This window comes from Bidens hawaiensis, unplaced genomic scaffold, assembly GCF_021521415.1.
Source record: "Bidens hawaiensis isolate Kalapana, Puna unplaced genomic scaffold, B.hawaiensis_p1.1 tig00019445_1, whole genome shotgun sequence".
NCBI classification, from domain to species: domain Eukaryota; kingdom Viridiplantae; phylum Streptophyta; class Magnoliopsida; order Asterales; family Asteraceae; genus Bidens; species Bidens hawaiensis.
In genome coordinates, this window is record NW_027492953.1 from 14880 (window position 1) to 28549 (window position 13670).

Genomic DNA, 13670 nt, shown 5'->3' on the forward strand with positions numbered 1-13670 from the left:
GCCCAAATTAAATCACCAATTGTGATTTAGATGCACACAATACGTAACAAAAGAAATAATAATTTCTTTTCTTTTCTTTTATTATTAAATAATACTAATAATAACCCATGTATAATAATATTTGTTGGGCTTTCTCATGGGCAAAAAATACCCCAACAAATCTCCTCGTTTTTGTCTATGAGAAAGAACTCACCACCCCAGCGAGTGAGCAACATATCTTCAGTTTCTCCCTTGCCACAGCTTTGGTTAACATATCGGAACAATTATCATCGGTGTGAACTTTATCAAGTTCAAATAACTTGTCTTCAATAGCATCTCTAATCCAATGATACCTCACATCAATATGTTTTGTTCTTCTATGATACATAGAATTCTTAGCAAGGTGAATAGCACTTTGATTATCACAAAAAACCACATAGCGTTGTTGCATAAAGCCAAGCTCTTGCATAAATCTTTTCAACCACAATAATTCTTTGCATGCTTCTGTTGCTGCCATATACTCTGCCTTGGTAGTAGACAAAGCAACACACTTTTGCAGTCTTGACTACCATGACACGGCCCCCCCTACAAATAACATTAAATATCCATAAGTGGATTTCATGTTGTCCTTATTTCCTGCCATATCAGAATCCGTGTAACCAACAAGCATCGGCTCCCCATTTCCAAATGTTATACCCAATTTGGAAGTACCACGTAGATATCTAAGAATCCACTTAACTGCTTTCCAATGCTTCTTACCCGGATTTGACAAGAACCGACTAACAACAACTACTGCATGGGCAATATCAGGCCGTGTACATACCATTGCATACATCAAGCTTCCAACCGCTGATGCATATGGAACACCATCCATCTCTTCAATCTCTTTCTCAGAAGTAGGGCAATCTTTTTCAGTTAACTTAAAGTTGGGAGTAAGATGTGTACTAACCACATTAACTTTAGACATCTTGAATTTGCTAAGCACATTTTCAATGTATTGCTCTTGTGACATGTGCAACTTCTTTGAAGCTCTATCTCTGGTAATCCGAATGCTAAGAATATTCTTAGCTGGCCCCAAGTCTTTCATAGAAAACGACTTGCTTAACTCTTTCTTCAGCTGAACAATTCTTTCTACATTCTTGCCAACAATCAACATATCATCAACACAAAGCAATAAAATTATGAAATCATCATCACCAAACCTCTTGAAGAAAACACAGTGATCAGACGCGATCTTTCGGTAGCCTTGCTTCCCCATAACTGACTCAAACTTCTTGTACCACTGTTTCGGTGCTTGCTTCAACCCATAAAGACTTTTCTGAAGTTTACAAACATAATCTTCTTTACCCTTAACCTGAAAACCTTCAGGTTGCTCCATATAAATTTCTTTATCCAGGTCACCGTGAAGGAATGCTGTCTTGACATCCATTTGCTCAACCTCAAGATCAAGACTAGCAGCTAAACCAAGAATCACCCTAATGGAACTCATCTTCACAACTAGAAAAAAAATCTCATCAAAATCAATACCCTTTCTTTGACTGAACCTTTTGACCACCAACCTTGCCTTGTACCTAGGCCGTGAGGTATGTTCTTCAGTCTTTAATTTGTAGACCCACTTGTTCTTCAAAGCTCTTTTGCCCTTAGGCAACTTCACCAACTCAAAGGTATTGTTCTCATACAAGGAATCCATCTCATCTTGCATGGCTTCAACCCACTCTCTTTTATGCTTATCTTCCATGGCCTCTTTGTAATACTAGGGCTCTCCCCCATCGGTGAGTAAGACGTACTCACCGGTAGAATAAAGAGTAGAAGGTTGAAGGTCTCTCGAAGACCGCCTGAGTGGGACAAATGCAGGCATATCTACTGGTAACTCGGGATGAATATCCTCATCCAACTCTGCATGCTCTTGATTATCAACATTATCAGTACCATGTTGTTCGTCATTTTGAATATCATCTTCGTGATGTGACTCAGTATGCTGAGTAGGAATAGGATCCAAATCAATGAGATCATCAGTGTACTGAGGAACTACATGTGTCTTCTCAATATCTTTCAAACTCTCATCTTCCACAAACACCACATCACGACTTCTTACAAGCTTCTTTGAAACCGGATCATATAGCCTATATCCAAACTCATCTTGCCCATAACCAAGGAATATACACTGTCTGGACTTCACATCAAGCTTTGATCTTTCATCTTTGGGAATATGCACAAATGCTTTGCATCCAAAGACCCGCAAATGACGATATGAAACATCTTTGCCACTCCAAACCCTGTCTGGAACATCATTATGCAAAGGAATATAATGAGTAAGATTAATAACATGTACCGCGGTATTTAAAGCTTCACCCCAAAAGGAATTAGGCAACCCTGCATGTGAGAGCAAACACTTAAACCTCTCAACCAACGTTCTGTTCATCCGTTCTGCTAAACCATTCAACTGTGGTGTCTTTGGAGGTGGCCTTTGGTGTCGAATACCCTTCTCTCTACAATAAGCATTGAAAGGACCAATATATTCACCTCCATTGTCAGTTCAAATACGCTTGAGCTTCTTCCCAGTTTGTCTTTCAACTAAGGCATGAAACTGCTTAAACACATCAAACACTTGATCTTCAGACTTCAAAGTATAAACCCATACCTTCCACGAATGATCATCAATAAATGTGACAAAATATAAGCAGCCCCTAAGTGTTCTAGTCTTCATAGGACCACATATATATGAATGCACCAAGTCGAGTATACTTTCTTTTCTATGAGGCGGATGACTATGAAAGGAAACTCTCTTTTGCTTACCATTCATACAATGAGAACACTTCTTTAAATGAACATTTTTCACACCAGACAAAGCATCTTTCTTCAATAAAATAGACATCCCTTTTTCACTCATGTGAGCAAGTCTCTTATGCCACATATCGGTTACATCAGAACTCGTCAACGAATGAACCGAGTCCCTGGAAATCTTTGGATGTGCCATGTATAACTTTGAAGTTCTTTCACCTCTTGCCATGATCAACAAACCACGAGTGAGTTTCCAAATTCCACCACCAAAAGTACCGTGGAAACCATCATCATCTAATGTGCCTGTGGAGATCAAATTAAGTCTAATATCCGGAACATGTTTTACATAGTGTAAAACCAACTCCATCCCAGTATCAAACTTCAAGCAAACATCCCCAACACCAACGATCTTTGATATTTGTGTATTTGTGTAATCAAATTGCAACAAAAGTTGGGTATTTGTGTATCACCATTACTTGATAGACTTTCAGTTAAAACACGTAAGTCAAAATGCGTAATCAAATCAAACCAAAATCTGGTTATTCGTGCATCACCACGACTTGTCAGACTTTTAGTTTAACATACATTGTAAAACATTGAGGATCGGAGTCACACGTCGCACGAACCACCATGACTTGTGTGACATCCTAAGGAGTGCAACCATATCCTTTTCACAAAGGGGACATGGTCACGTTAGAAAGCATAGAGTTGTGATTCGTAGGGCGTTGAGGTGGAACGATTTGGCTTAATAGGTTTCATGCCCTTCCCGAACTCTCCAGGTAAGCAACCAGGTCCAGCGTCTAATTGGATATATGCGCATTGCTTATCCTTAGGTTTCAATAACCTTGGTGTCAAGAGTTCGGGAAACAAGCACGTCCCCCTTACAGTTACTACGAACCCGCCACATAGAACCGTCTCTAAGAAGATGAAACACCAAATTTTGAAATTGCTTGAAATTCCTTTTGAGAAAACTTGTTTTGGGCCTAAGCCTTGGACTTGTGTGTGTGTGTACTTGTGTTCATGAGGCGTCAATGAAATCAACTGGATAGTAATACAGTAATAGTAAGTGCGTTTGAACAATCAAGTAAAGGCTCACATAATTTATCATGCAACCTAAACAGTTAACATAGAAGCTATAGCTACCTAGAACACTACGTCTAGTGTCCTATCTTATAGCCACGGCTATGATACCAATTTGTAACACCCCGACTAAAGCGGAAACGCCCGAGTGTGACGTACAGATTGCTCAAACACACGTGACACTATTAGGTGACCATAATAACATTATTTCATTTAATCTTCATGTAACACAAGTTTATCAAATAATACAAGTTGTAACAAATAAATAAATAAATAAATGATAAGTTTGTTCTTTGAATATCCTATAGGCATGCTATGTGTCTTCTAACTTTCATCATCGTATCTTTACACCTGTAACATATGTATAAAATAAAGTCAACTATGAACATAGCTGGTGAGATTCCCACAGTTTGATATAATACGTAAAAATCATACAATTCATGGACAAGTGATAAACGAGCAACTAAAGTCCTTTCCAGTTGGTGTAAACCAACGTACTCGGGTAATCACGCAAGTAAGGTCCTTTCCAGTTGGTAAAAACCAACGTACTCAGATAATGAGGCCCTTTTCCACTCGATACAAATGGACCTGAGTGCAAAGGGGGGCGTATGATCATACTTATTGAGGCTACCACGTGCAAGTAAATTCGAGCAAGTAATCAAGTAACACACAAGTCCATATAGTGAATTGTAGTTTGTAATTGAAATCATAATACTTGAATTTGTAATAGATACATATGCTACCCCAAAATATGAAAACGTTTAAAAAGGGGTGGTGAGAAAACTCACCTTGACATAGAAGCTAAACTTGCAATATAAGCCGAAAACATGATAACGAAGCCGAAGCAACCGAAAGTGCATTAAAGAACTCGAAACGATTAAACTTCTTGAACTATAATTAAAACCAAAAATCAAAATCTAACTAACGGGATTATAAACGTTAAACAATTTGATTTTAGGAATTAAGCATTATGTTATGTGTTTTATTAGCATTTTTATGGCCTTCATATTATAATAATATATATAAGTTTAATGAAATTTTAATGATGTTTGGTATTTAATATTATAACATAATACTAATATAAGAGTTACGATAATACATTGTACGGATTTTAAATAGGGATTTTACCTTGAATAATTATAACTAAGTTATTGAATTATAGTTAACGGATTATAAATCAAATGAATTATATAGTTAACGAATTTAAAGCTAGCATGTTATAATTCTAATGTGTTAAGGTTAACGAAGTAAAATTTGAACTAACGAATTATGAGTCTAACGGAATGGATTGAACAAAGTGTAAGCTAACGAACTTTAAAGTTAATGACTAAGGTTTAACGAAAAGAAATTTAAATGTTATTTTAATTAATGGTTTATTATTAATAAGTGAGTTTTATGATAGTTACTAAGTACGAACATGACGGTATTTTATCTTGAAAACAACTTATTTTAGCGCATTATAAGTAATAACGATAATTTAAATAGTTAACGAAGCAGAAATTAATAATCAATATAAGCGGGAACGAAAATTGGTTCTTAGGTGAAAAAGTGATAAATATAAGTTTATAATTGATTTTTAAGTGATTAAAAATAATTTTATTTAATTTAAATGATTTATAAAAATGTATGTGGTATATAATAATTAATATAAATGGTTTAAAAAAAATAACAAAAGAAATGCAATGACCCAGGTTCGAACCCGGGTCTTCATGACCAAAACACACAAAATAAACCAACTGAGCTAGAATGTTTATATGTTTATGAATAGAAAAAGGTTTATAAATATTAAACATCAAGTTCATCTTCCTCAAGAAAACCCTAGGATCTAAACCTGTTAATCCGTTCAATGTTTGTCCAAATTAGCTTAGGGGTTTTGATTTACGACCTAACACGATCAAGATGCATATAAAAGTTACCTAGTAAGGTTACGTTTGGCGATGAACACGACTTGCCGGAAAACCCAAACCTTGCCGGAGAAATTCGAGTTATATAGTGTGTTTTAGAGTGGAATGAGTTTTGGGGTGAGTTTAGACGATGGCTTAGGCCCCTTTTATAGTCACAAAGGGAGCGTTTGACGTTAATGCTCGTTAATGGAAATTTGATTATTCGGCCGGTAGTTACGGCGTGAATTCCGGGCTAATTGGTCGTAAGAATACGTTTTTAAATGATGATTACGGGTCTGTGTTAATGTTCTAAGACGTTACGAACATTTAATTGAATTAATCTTGCGTTAGAACTTGATTTTGGGCTCGCCGGACATGTTGTTGCCTCGCCGGAACTTGGCCGGAGTTGATGAACAGAAAAATGAGGGGTTATGGGAAGTTTGCGAATTGATTAAACGTCAAAAAAACCCGGAGTTCTGTTAATTGAACAACCGAATATAAAAATGAACGATTGATAAACATCAACCCTCGTGAATATTACATTAATTATAATCGTTAAACACGAAATAAAATGAAACGACGAACTGGGTTGATTTAACAAACGCGAATACAAATCTAAATGCAAATAAAAACAATGCATGAAATACACGCAATGAAACTTGAGATATATATATATATATATATATTCAATAAACAAAACCGAAAAATTAAAAGTGGTTCTGGTTTTCGGGTTTGAAAAGTAACGAATGTTACACTCATGGGCAAAAAATACCCCAACAATTCACACATCATATACAAACAATATAACAGGGAATATGCTTACCGTAGTTGATACAACTATTTTGTGCTTGGTTTAGTGGAATCAGGCCTAACCTAACTCCACAGTTGACACATACACATACATTTATAACTCACGTGTATACACGTCCTAACGTTTGAGGCTGTAGAGCTACTTAGTCGTGTCCCCAAGATATATGAATGTTATTTTTAAACGACTTAGGGTCTGTTTGGTATGGGGTAATGGAATGGACGAGGGAATGGAATTGACGAGGGAATGGAATTAACAAAGGAATGGAATGGATCATTACCATTCCATTGTCTTGTTTGGTTACCATCTAGAAAACTAAAAATGAAATGAATAATTAATTAATGTTGTTAGTCAGGAAAAAAAGAGAAGGAATAAAATAAAATTGGAGGTAAGCGGTGGTGATAGTGGCGGTAGTGGTGGTGTGCGGTGGTGGGCGGGGTGACGAGAGTGGGAGGCAATTGGTGATGGTGGTTGACGGTGGTCAGTGATGGTAGTTGGCTGTGGTAGGTGGTTAGCGGTAATGGTAGGCGCGGTGGTGGGTATTAGCGGTGGTGGTAGTGGGAGGTGGAGGGTAGGTTGAGGTGATGGTAGGTGGAGGTTGTGGTTGTGGATGGTTAATGCAGTGGCTGTAGTCGGCGGCAACGCTAGTGGTCAGAGGCGACGACGATGGTCGGTGACGGTGGGGGTGGGGCTGGTGGTGGGAGGCGGTGTGGAGGTGGCGCTGTTGGTGGATGGTGGTGGTGATCGTGATCAATGGTAATAGTGGGAGGGTGGTGGAGATGAGTAGGGTGAAAGAGGGGATGGAATGAAAAAAAACAAGGAGGTGGATGGAATGAATTTGGGGTGTTTTGGAGGGAATGGAATGGACAAAGTAATGAGTGACTCCATTCCTTTAGCCAACCAAACACACTTTTCTTCATTCCTTCGTAAAGGTCCATTCCATTTCATCTTCCATTTCTGCATACCAAACGCTACCTTAGTTTTGCTATATATTCAAAAAGGGTTAGCAGTGTAGCTTGTTGTCTGGTTACCTTTTGTATCAATGTAAACACTATTTTCCAATGAAAGATGGAATCTTTATCGAATTTCACTGAGTAAAAAAAACATTTAATGTTTATATGAAAACGAGATTCTTATATCTTTCGTATATGTATACTGATTTGAACGTTTGAAGTTACGACCCTGAGATCCTTTATCGCCAGTTTCTATGATATTTTAAAGCCTTATTTCTAGCGGAGGAAGATGAGGAGCGACCTAACACAATAACTAAGATCTCTTTGAACTAGAAAGTTTCCTACATAATATTCATACCAAGCTCGGATACATTCAACATGGATCTTTGTTCCAATATCTGGTGCCATCATTGTCACACTATTAGCTTATAACAATGTTGTGTGTGTGTGTGTGTGTGTGTGGAGAGTATGAAAAGAAAACTCATCTTTAGAGAAAAAACTTACAACCTTCTAAATTAAATATTTTTAATTAAAAATAAAAAAATATTTTCAAATTTCTGTTTTTGCCATTATTCTTGTATTTTCTTACCCTTTGTTCGAAAATAATAAAAAAAACCCCGCTGTAATGCACATACTTATTACTGCGCGATACCGTTGTATTACACATGTGTATTACTATATATTTTTAAGTATAATAGAGTTTAATTGCGTATATTCAATATTTATGTATTGTATATGTGTAGTAGTGTTGTATTATATGGAAAAAAATAATAATAAAATAAAAGTCGATGTGGTGCACGTGTGCGTTAATGTTTTATTACAAATACGTACTAATGTGTATTCGATGTGCGTATTAGTATTATATTACATATATACAATAGTGTGTATCAAATATGTGCAATAGTGTTGTATTATATTGAATAAAAACACTTTTGCATATATGCAATGCACACTATTACACATGTGCACTACACCAACGAGGTTACCGACAAAAGGTTTTTTTTTTGAACCAATAAAACATATAAGAATAATGGAAAAAAAAGAAATTTTAAAAAAGTTTTAAAAAATGTTAAAAATAGTTTTTTATTAGTTTTAGGAGTTTTTAAGTTTTCTTTTTAAAAGTAATTTTCATTTGATCTCACCCCTATATATATATATATATATAGGGGATGGAGCATGCGAGAAGTCAAGTGACAGCGAGAAGTGTGAGAAATCAATATGGACCATTGATTATATGTAATCAATGGATTAGAAAAGTTATGACAAACTTATAATTATTAAGATATTAATCTACCAATATTTTAATGAAGAAGGGTAGTTTAGTATTTGTTTTGTAAACTTTTCAAAGTGAAACTTGAGCAATTAATAGCATTTATTATTATCATGACTAACTAATTGAAAGTTACCTATGAATTTTTTAATTATTTTTTTAAATTGATGTTATTAAATAAACTAATGTTAAACAAATATAACTTTAATCAAATACTATAATATCTATAATCAGGGTTAGGTTCAAATAAGAAGTTTGATTTTCCTAAAAATGCTAGGAAGGAGAGTATTTTTGTCTTAACACTTTTATATCAAAGCCCACTTACATTAATTTCAAAAACCCACTTACATAAAACCCACTTACATCTTCAATCATCTTCTACATCCACCACCACTCCACCGCCCACCGCCACCACACCCATCACCAACCGCCACCACCTCGCCGAAAAAGTCCAAAAAAACACAATGGAAAACACTATGAAAAACACAATAGAAAAAAACACTATGAAAAAAAAACACAATGATAAAAACACAATAAAAACACAATTGTATGACACAATGTAAAAAACACAATGAAAAAAAAATCACAATGAAAAATACTATTGTATAACACAATTTTGTAAAACACAATTTGGTAAAACACAATTTGTAAAAAAACCCACTAATTTTTTTTTTAATTTTTATATTACAATATGGCACTCATATTAAAGATAAAAAGACACCCGTTATTATGGTGAATTTGTTTTTCAATAAAAACGTTGTAAAAAAAAGTTATCGACGTTTTAAAATGATGAGGGAATTTGGCATGTGCCTTGCATGTGGAGAGAGAAAGTAAACAAATGTGTTATTCCTTTTATACCCTTCCCCTTATATTCACACTTGATTTCCCCTAAACTAATCTCAACCCTGCATTTTCAAAATCAATGGCCAAGATTACTTCTTATCCTTCCTAAAAAATTTATACTTCATATTATAACCTATAATCATATTTCTTCAAATGCATTAATTATTATATAATGCCTATACAAATTTAATTATGTATTGCATACACATGCATATTCATGTATAATGTACGTGGAATCACGAATGCGTATATGAAAATTTTAAAATTGTAGGCTATTAACATGATTTTTTATTTATTATATGTAAAAAAATAAAAAAATTATTTTTTCTCGTGTAGGGCTTATATATGTACTATTTAGGTGGTATCACGAATGTGTATGTGAAAATTTTACAAGTACACGTTATAATCATTATCCGTTATTTATTATATATAGTTTAATGCAATAAAAAAAGTTTATTTTGTTTTGTGTAGGTTCATTTATGTATTGTGTAGATTCATATATGTACTGTGTATAGGGTATTTCGATTTGTGTATGCGTATTTTTATTGTATGTAGGTTCATTTATGTACTGTGTAGGTTCGCATATGTATTATGTATCTTGTATTTAGAATTGTGTATGTATAATTTTGTGCGCAGATTCATTTATGTACTATATAGGTTCATTATTGTGTAGGCTCATATATGTACTCCATAGGTGGTATTTCGAATGGTGTATGTGTAATTTTTATCGTGTTTAGGTTCATTTATGTACCGTGTAGGTACATATACGTACTATGTAGGTGGTATTTCGAATTTTATATGTGTAATTTTGTTCATGTGTATGCTCATTTATGTAGTGTGTAAATATATCGTTGCTATTGAATTTAAGAACTACTATCTAGATAAAGGTATGAATATCAAATTACGAGAATAAAAAAAATATTGATAAACAGCAATATTGAATATGATAAAATAAAAAAACAAGAATTACTTGTAACTTCTTCATACATTATGACCTACCAAATATGAAAAAATGTTCATTTTAATATAACACCCTTGTCATTAAATAAATAATAAAAGAAAAGAAAAAATGTGATTGGTTGGATTCATTTTCTCACACTTCTTGCAATAAGAAACACTTCTGAAATGAACCAAATTTCCCATATATATATATATATATATATATATAGAAAGGGTTAAAATAAAAATACATAGTTTTGTAGGAAGAGTAGGAAGGACATAAAATTTAGAGTTAGGAAACTATGTGAACCTATTTAGAGAACTATGTGGGCTAAATTCTAGATCCTAGGAAACTATTTGATATTTTTGTAACTACTAGATCCTAGATCCAAGAGCCTAGATTTATTCTTACTCTTTCTAGAAAACTATATATTTTTATTATAACTCACCCCTATATATATAAGGTTAGGTTAAAATAAAAACCCACTTGAGTTGTGAAAACTCTAAAAACTCATTCTCAACCACATGTTTTTAGTTAAAGTTTGAATCTTGTGGTCCGTAATTAAAGTTAATAAAAAATATAAACATAAACATAACTTTTTCTTTCTTATGAAAACATATATAAAAATTAGTAAAAAAATGTTAAAAAATAGCAAAACATTTTTTTTTATTTTTCATATTTTGTATTAAATGAAACAACATATATTACATGTGCAAAAAAATACAAAAAAAAAAAACAACAACGTTACATAGGGTTTTCACAACTCAAATGAGTTTTCATTCTATACTTCCCCTATATATATATATATATATAGGGGAGGGTTATCCTAAAAACAAGTAGTTTCTTAAGAAGAGTAGGAATAAATCATAGCCATTGGATCATGTTAATCAATGGTTGAGATTTAAAATTACCAAAAACCGATATAGTTTCCTAGAAATACTCTTTTACAATTATAACCTGCATAGTTTCCTAAAATTATTCTTTTACCATAGGTTTTAATGCCAAATGTCAAAAATCTATTGGTTCTTACTATTCCTAGGAAACTTCTTATTTTTACTTGAACCCTTTTCTATATATCTGTGTATGTGTATGTGTGTGTGTATGCATATATGCATATATATAGGGTTTGGATCAAATATAAATGAAATTAACGTGCTAATTATGAGAATCAAGTAGGGTAATTATATATATAAGTAGAGTAATTATGTAATTACATCGTAGAGTAATTACATAATTACTCTACTTGTATGTATAGTTACTCTACTTGATTCTCACAATTAGCATGCTAATTTCATTTGTATGTTAACCTTCCCTATATATATATATATATATATAGGATTAGGTTTATTTCAGAAGTGTTTTTTATTGCGAGAAATAAAACCAACCAATCACAAATTTTCATTATATATATGATTTATTTTAATCATAGGGGTATTTTAGTATAAATGATTTTTCTTATTTTTGGTAATTAATAAGTATCTGGAGACAGTTACGTATAAATATATTTTTCTACCATGAATTATATCTTTTTACCCTAATCCAGTTTATTATAATTCTGAATTTAACCATTTTTTTTATTTCTATCTTATTATAACAAACATACCTTCATTTTATTTAATTATGAATATAACCATTTTTTATTATAATATATACATAATTCAAATTCTCATAATCGATATCTTCCTATTTACATTTTATCAATAACAAATCTACATCATTTTTTATTTTATATTTAATTTAAATATTTTTGTATATATTATACATTTTCACTTCAAAATACCACCTACACAATGCATAAATGAACCTACACACGATAAAATTACACATATACAATTCGAAATATCACATACACAGTACATATATGAACTTATACATTACTTAAATGAACCTACTCGTGATAAAAGTTGCACATACATAATTCAAAATACCACCTACACAGTACATATATGAACCTACACATAAATTAACCGACACACGATAAAAAAGTACACATACACAATTCGAAATACCACCAACACAATATATATATATATATATATATATATATATATATATATATATGAACTTACATAGTACATAAATGAACCTACATACGAAAAAATACAACACAATTCTAAATACCATCTATATAGTACAAAATAAACTTTTTTTATATTACATTAAAACTTAATGGTCTGCTGTTTCTCATTAAAATTAAAACGAAACTACATATGATAAATAACAGATAATGCTAATAACCTACACTTGTAAAATTTTCACATGCACCTTTGTGATACTATCTACACAGTACATATACAAACATTTATTCCCCTCCCCCCACCCCCCACACGTACAAATTTGAATTCAATAGATAACTAAACTTTCACAAAGCTCCTACACATAACAGTATGTTTCTAATTTTGCTATATAGGTACTATATGAAAAAAATCCATAATATACAACCTACACAACCATAAATTCCAAAAACCATATATATAATTTATTTGCAAAATTTTAAGAGGAAAATTAAATTGTATTAATAATCTTATTAGCATTAATTGAGCATAAGAAAAAAGTAACCGTTGTCATTAATGCATGATTTAATTAGGCATACACCACAAAAGACATGTCTACCCTTTTTAATTAAAAATATGTGCTTTTATTTACGATAATGACATTTATATTAGAGACCCTTGATTAAACACAATCAATGGTTCAGATTTATTTCTCGCACTTCTCACTGTAATATCATTTCTCGCATGATCCATATATATATATATATATATATACTAAGTTATTGACCCGTGCACGACACGGGTGGAAATATAGAAATCGTCAAGTAAACATATATACAATTTCAAACGACAAATTATTTTTTAATATATTTTTTGAAACAACATGATTTTTAATTGCAATTCATATTCATATGCAAACAAAGTACTTAAATACATAAACATACAAAAAATGACTTTATATAGTAGAATGTCTACGAAGAAAATATAAAACTTTAAAACATAAACTTCATAAACTTTAAAAACTAATATTAATACAAAACAAAAAAACTTCACTAACATTATTATGGAAAGCAAGCAAATCAGAATATAAGCATCCAGGAAAGATTCCCGATAAGCATCCAAATATGATTCGGGCTTCT